Here is a 7,376-nt window from a genome sequence, read left to right as displayed (position 1 = left end):
AAAATGAAGCTGGCTTGATTCCTCATTTCTGGTGTTTTCCCCAAAGGTATATTACCAAAGACATAACTTATCCTCTTATCCCCTAACATGAAGCATCACAGGACATAGATTGAGAGGAACAGTCCTTTGACATGTTACGTTGACTTCAAGCTTTCTCTTTTATATGTACAAAAATCATATCACAAAACTTGTGTAAGTCTATCACCTGCATTTCATTAATAACATTTTGATATTATTTTTATTAGTTTATTAATGCATTATTCTTTAAAATATCTAGACATTATGATCCACAAATAAGAAAGAACATATGTCGATTGTTTTCTGAGTCTGTGTTACTTCACTTAGTAAAACAGATTCTAGGTCCATCCATTTACCTGCAAATTTCTTGATTTTTACTGCTAAGTAGAACTCCATTGTGTAAATGCACCATGTTTTCATTATCTCTTCACCTGCTGAGGGACATTTAGGCTGTCTTTATTTCTTACCTGTTGTGAAAAGAGTACCAAAAAACATGACTGTACAAGTATCAAATATGCATTTAGTGTTCATTTTTGTGATGATTGCTTTCTGTACCCCAACTAAGAAATAGTTACCTAGCTTTCACTCATAAATCTATTCTCTTGTGTTTATTTCTAGAAACTTTCATGTGTACAATTATTATCTATCTCAAATTTTCTTTGCTGAATGTTGTAAGACAAGATTTGAAATTTACCCCTCTACATGGGAAGACTGTCCGTTCTCCATAGAATGCACTAAAAAGAACCCAGCTTGGTTCATCTGCCATTTGTGCCTAAAATGACTACTGGAAGCTGGGTTTGGTCATCAGGAAACACTGGATAGATCCAGGGTGAATGATAGCTTAAGAAATATAAGCTCATCAATGATGTGACATACATGGAAAAACTAAGAGTTATTTCAGGTGTGATTACACAGAACTAAATCTCAGCTTGATACTATCCGTGTTCCTAGAGGAGATTGTAAAATAGAAAGAAAAATAAAACATTTTCAGATAAATGATAAATTTTGATAAATTTTGAATTTGTGGATTCAACAATAGTGTGAAAATCATATTGATTTCCCATCTTGGTAATTAGTATGAAGTACTGTATCTTTTTTTTTTAGTTTTTTGTAATTCTAATAACTTATTTCCCAACCAATGAAGTCCCCCTTGTAAAGCCATAATTTCTTCTTGTAATTGTGAATTAATTTGAGCTTGATGTGTCCAAAGTTTATGAGTCGTCATGCCAATGTTCAATAAAGTCTTGTATTTGAACAGATTTCTGAAGTGCCACACCATCAGTAGTGCCACAGCAGCTAAAGCAATGAGTCCCAAAACAGCAGCAATAATCAGTCCAATCATGCATTTGCCTCACCGTAGCAGTCTTTTAAAAAAATCTCAGAATTAGTCCTTGAACAGGGCTGTTTTCCCAGGAACGATGCATTTTTACAGGAATCCATAAAGAATTTCATTGAGTTAAAATCATAACTGATTTAAAAGATGGATTAAAAGCTATAGAGTTATTAAGACAAGTATATAAACGACAATTCTGACAAGTTAAGGTCATTTCCTGAACGACTATATGTCCTATCAATATCACTAGAGGAAAGTGCACACAAGCTGTAACATTGTAACTTTTAACTTTAGTAAAATCATAAAATACCTTATCATAAGTAATAGCAAAAGTTTCATTAAAGATTTCTACAGGCTTAAGAGCAGCTAGCAATTTCAAAATATGCAATTGAGGAGGATATAATGTATGTCTTATTTTCAATTGAGGTCGAGGATTAGCTATTCCTCCAGCTACCCAAACTATAACATTAGCAGTATTGAACTTATCTTTCATAGGAACAATGTTTTTTAGATTACACTTAGAGTTAAACTTCTTATAATCTTTACATTCTTCTAACCAATTTCCTAAAGGACCCCAATCAATCCAAGTATGATTCCAAGACCTATAAACTTTTTCTATCAATCCTTTACAATCTTGTCATATCAAAGACGGTCTTTTAAATATCTGATCATAGGAGAAACTCTCACACTCTGAGAGAGCTGGGGCCATTGTGTTCTCATACTCTGTCCAACTAGAACTTATTGACTGAGCAGAAAATCGTACCACATTTCGATGACTAGTATTCCATCTACCGTCTGGAACAATCCAATTTTGCTGTCTTATAGGATAACAAGGAGGAACTCCAAAGCACATAATATCAGAAGACACAAATTGAGTATAATTAAAAACAGCTCCTTCTTCATCAGGAAAATCTGGCTGACCTGTTCCATAAGGGGGTGACAGCACATTCATAGGAAAACTAGTAACCATAATAGTAGGCTCCTTCCAAGTATAAGGACGAAGGAGAGGAGGATTAGGTACATGAGCCCAATATATTACCTCAGTTTCAGCTGTAGAAGTGCAAATGATCAGAGCACACATGACTAAAAACAGATTTCCTTTTCCTGATGGATTCATCGTCATAGATTGAAGCGACACTTCCCGATCTTTCTTCCACAAACAGATTTAGAGGCTGGAATGCCAAAGAATGATTCTATTTCCTATAAAAACAAAATCATACCCTTTGCCTGCCTAGTATTAGTGACTCTCCTAATACCCAATCTTGGAATCCTTTTTATTAATTCCAGACATTTATTGTCTCAGGCAAGAGCGATAATTCCTGTAAAAAATGCTTTACTGCAAGGAATAAAATTTTAACCTAAGGGCAGATTTAAAAGTTAACAAAATCTAAAAGTTAATAATAAACAACATCCTGGACCCTCAGATTAAAAGTGTGATGCTCTACCAACTGAGCTATCCAGACCTAAATTAATAAAATAATAAAACACAACCTTAACACAAATAATATCTTACATAATATTAATATTATATCTCAAAGTTCTGGTGCATAATTCCTTCTTTTTTAATTTTTAATAAGCATGTAAGATTATACTATACCATCAAATATAAAATCTTAATAAAATCTTCTATAATAATACTTGTAAAACATAATCATAACAGAAACAATCTTATGTAATAGTTAATCTTATATGTTAAAGTTTTTTTTGTTTTGTTTTGTTTTTGTTTTTTTGGTCTTTTTTTTTTAAATTATTTAATAACCACATGATTAGAAGCATTTCATTACAGCATTAACATATTCAATAACAATTTCCAGAGCAAAGATGCTTCTCTTTCAAAATTAGCTGTAAATTTTGAGGTTCACAGTTAAATTAATACAGTTATACAATAGTGAACTCAGTATAACTGTATCTTATTTTTTTAATACAACAGGATAACTCCTTTCCAAAAAAGGTCTAATAAGGGACTGGAGAGATGGCTCAACAGTTAAAAGCACTCACATGGCAGCTAACAACTGTCTGTAACACCAGTTCCAAGGGATCCAATGCCTTCTTCTGACCTCCACAGACATTGCTCAACATGGGTGCACTTCCACATGTGCAGGCAATACACTCATGCACATAAAATAATAAATAATAAATAAAATATTTTTAATATTTTATTATTTTTATTTTATGTGTATGAGTGCATTGCCTGCATGTATGTGAGGGCACTTGTGTCATGCAATGCCACAGACATTAGAAGAGGGCTTCAGCTTCCCCTGGAACTAGAGTTAAGGCTGGTTCGTAGTTGCCATGTGGGTGCTGAGAATTGAACCTGGTCCTCTGCAAGAGCAGTCAGTGCTCTTAAATGCTGAGCCATCTCTCCAGCCCTAATAAAATATTTTTAATCTATAAAAACTAATTAATGATAAGAGGTGATAGAACCAATGCACTGAAATGTAAATAGCTGAGAATTTTGTTTGAATAGTGGTGTAAATATAGTTCATTGTTCTAAACATATGACTAATGTGTATATTTAAAATTATTTTAAAAAGTTATTATAGTAAATAACTGTTCAGATTGGAATATAATATATGTGGTTGTAGAAATGGATAGATCACTTCCCAAGGAACCGCTCATTTGGATATAAATTCTTAAAATGGGTGAATCAAAAAAAATGTTCATAGTTTCTGACCTACTGATTCAATTCTTGGGAGTTTGTCGTAATATTAAACCTAATAAAGGAACTATGTAGAAAAGATGAATTATACAATTGCATATGACGACAAAAATTTTTAGAGTCTTGATGTTTAACAATGAGGGAAATCTTAAGTAAATCATGAAAAATGGCTAAATATAAATATCAAAAATAAAATATCAAAAAATAAAACTTTTAAATAGAAATTGTGTTTAAGAACAAAAGATAAAATTGCATCCATATGCTTATAATTGAACTCATACAGTTATTATGTACACATAATTTTAGATGCGTGTATATACCTTCTACAGCTTTTATAGTGTTTTCTCACAGTACTTAGCAACTTTAAGGAAATTCTGGAAATGGGTGCCTACAAAGTCTTTGAGCTTGAAATTCAACAGAAATCAATTAAAAGCCTAAGAACAGTTATCAAGGGATGTTTTAATGACTTCCATCCATTACCATGAAAGAAAATGTCAAGAAGAATTAGAGAAAAATTTAAATATGCAGAAATTAGAGAAGCACATACTGATGACATCCATCTTGTCTCCTCCAGCACTTTGTGGTACTACGGAAAATACATGCATAATAATGACCTGAGTGACTGTGGCAGTAGAACAGGGTATTTTGGAAATAAAACAAATGCAGTATGGATCAGTGATTTTAAAATGATGGCTATTAACTGCCTTCAAGGTTTTAAATCCAGAAAATTAGGAACATTGATAATTTCATTGGTGGAAAAGGGAAAATGGAAGGGGGGAAACTGATTAGAGCTGTAGAATGATTAAGTCAACCCTAGGTACATTTCATCTAAGATGACAACAGGCTTTATTAATGTAACTAAAGGGAGTTGAAGATTATTTATATTCTAAGGGAACATCTTAGAAGGTGAAGCTGAAAAAAAACATCTGAATTGTTGTTTTTTTTTTCATTTTTGTGGATTTTGTACAAGAGTACCCCTCTATCTCCTACCTCCAGTTGATCCTACATCTTCTCCACTCTCTCTCAATTTGTGACATCTTCTTTATTATTGTTAGATCTACATCCCATACATTTACAGATATATATATATATATATAATCTGCTGACTTCATTTAATGGTACTTGGGTGTACATGTACTTAGGGCTGGCCACTTGGAATTGTATAACCTCTCAGGTGCCTGTCCCTGGAGAAAGCTGAGTTTCCCTCCCACAGCACTGATTAATTGTCATTATACGAGTCCTGTTGGGTTTACCAAATTGTTGAGATTTCATGTGTGTAATTTCTGTCACATCTAGAAGTCTCTAGCAGCAGGTATCCCGGTCCTCTGGAGCTTACAATCTTTCTAACCCCACTTCTGTGATATTCTGTGAGTCTTAAGTGAGGGGTTGCATTGTAGATGTATCAGGCAGAACGAGGCACCCCACTGCTTCTTACTCTCTTCATTCTTGATCAGTTGTGGAACTTTGTAACTCTCCCTATCTGCTGGAAGCTCATTTGATGAGTAGTGAAAGGAGCATGATTTGTGAATGTAACGATAAATATTTAGAATATAGTAGTAAATTACATTGGTTTAGGAACATGGTGGTAGCAAGTTCTCCTCTAGGGTCTTTTTATTATACTGCATTTGTGTAGGTGTGACCAAATTCATGAAAGAAACAACATAAAATAGGAAAGATTTGTTTTGACTCAATCTCCAAGGGTTCATTCCTCTGCCATTTGTCCCCAAGTCCCTGGCAGAACATCATGGTGATAAGATCCTGTGATGAAGGAAGCTCTTACCTTACAGAGGGCAGAAAGCCAAAGAAAGAAATAAGAGTGAACCCAAAACAAGATGCTTCAAAATCCTGTCCCTCGAAATCTACTTCCTCCAGCTAAATCCATGTTTCCAGGTCCTACCCAAAGACTGCCACAGGTTGGGACTAAACATTCAAAACACGAGCCTATGATGTACACTCCATGTTCAAACCAAGACATGTGTCAATGTCTACTTTGAGTTTTCATTTGCCCTACTTCATGTAAAAATATGATGCACTTGCAATTGTATGATTCCACTTACTTAGAAACTTTATGCTGTTGTCATGTAAAGTGCACATATATCAATAGCACCTGTAAGACTCATAATAAAATATCATGATTTTGCTTAATAATGTCATATATTTTAAGGAAATTAACAATAAAACTCGTATGTTTGCTTACATGTTTATCACATTACATGTTAGCGCTTTCCATTATCTTCTACGGTACTTTTTCAACTGAGTGACACTTTCAGTATAAAACCTTGCCTTAACCTTACCTTAACATTTGTTTTTGTTTGTTTATGTGTTTGTTTGTTTGTTTTTGTTTGTGTGTTTTTGTCTGCTTGAGACAGGGTCTCCCTGTAGCCCCTGCTGGCCTGGAACTCACTATGTAGACCAGGCTGGCTGACTTTCCACTCACAAAGATCCCCCTGACTCTGCCTCCCAAGTGTTGGGATTAAAGGAATGTGCCACCACGCCCAGCACATTTCTTACAGTGTAGGTCTGCTGGAAATGAGCATTCTACATTTTATTTATCAGGAACATTTTTATTTGCCTCCAGTTTTGAAGTATGTGTCTAGGAATAGGGAATTCTAGCTAACAGGTTTTTCTTTTAACAAAAAATATAACACTTCACTGATTCTGACCTTAAACTGTTGTTGATGAGAAATTGGCCATCATTTTGTGGGAAATGTGTCATCTTCTCCCTAGTTGATTTACAGATTCTGTCTTCATCCTTGGATTCCAGTAATTTAAACATATTTTTGGCAAGACTTTATCTTTAACTGGTATTTGCCAACCTTTTTAAAAGTAATCTATTTCATCCCATGTATTACTTTATGTGTATGAGTGTTACGCCTGCAGATATGTAAGTGCATGCCTGTCATGCAATGCCTGAGGAGAACAAAAGGAGGCATTGGATCCCCTAGACCTGGAGTTACAGACTATTGCTAGCTGCTGTGTAGGTGCTGGGACAAACCTGGGTCTTCTGCAAGAGCAGCCAGTGTTCTTAACCGCTGAGCCATCCCTCCAGCCCCTGGTCATTGTTTCATTAATTTTCCTCCTTTATCTTTTTCTCTTCTTCCTGCTCCAATTACACAGATATCTGACCAACCTATAGTGTCTCGGGGTGGCTGATGACACCTTTATTGTTTTAATCATTTTCTTCAGATAACAGTCTTTCAAATGATCAATATACAAATTCACTGATGCTTTCCTTTGAAAACAACTTTTTCAAATATTTTAATATTAATTCTAGGATTTCTATTCCCTTTTTAAAGATTTTATCTTTGAGATTCTTGACTATTCATTTTTATGATAATTTTAAGTTATTAAATTAATGTACATTCA

The sequence above is a fragment of the Nannospalax galili genome, unplaced genomic scaffold (assembly GCF_000622305.1).
Source record: "Nannospalax galili isolate Female #2095 unplaced genomic scaffold, S.galili_v1.0 scaffold929, whole genome shotgun sequence".
In the NCBI taxonomy this organism is placed as follows: domain Eukaryota; kingdom Metazoa; phylum Chordata; class Mammalia; order Rodentia; family Spalacidae; genus Nannospalax; species Nannospalax galili.
This window is presented reverse-complemented; position numbering follows the sequence as displayed.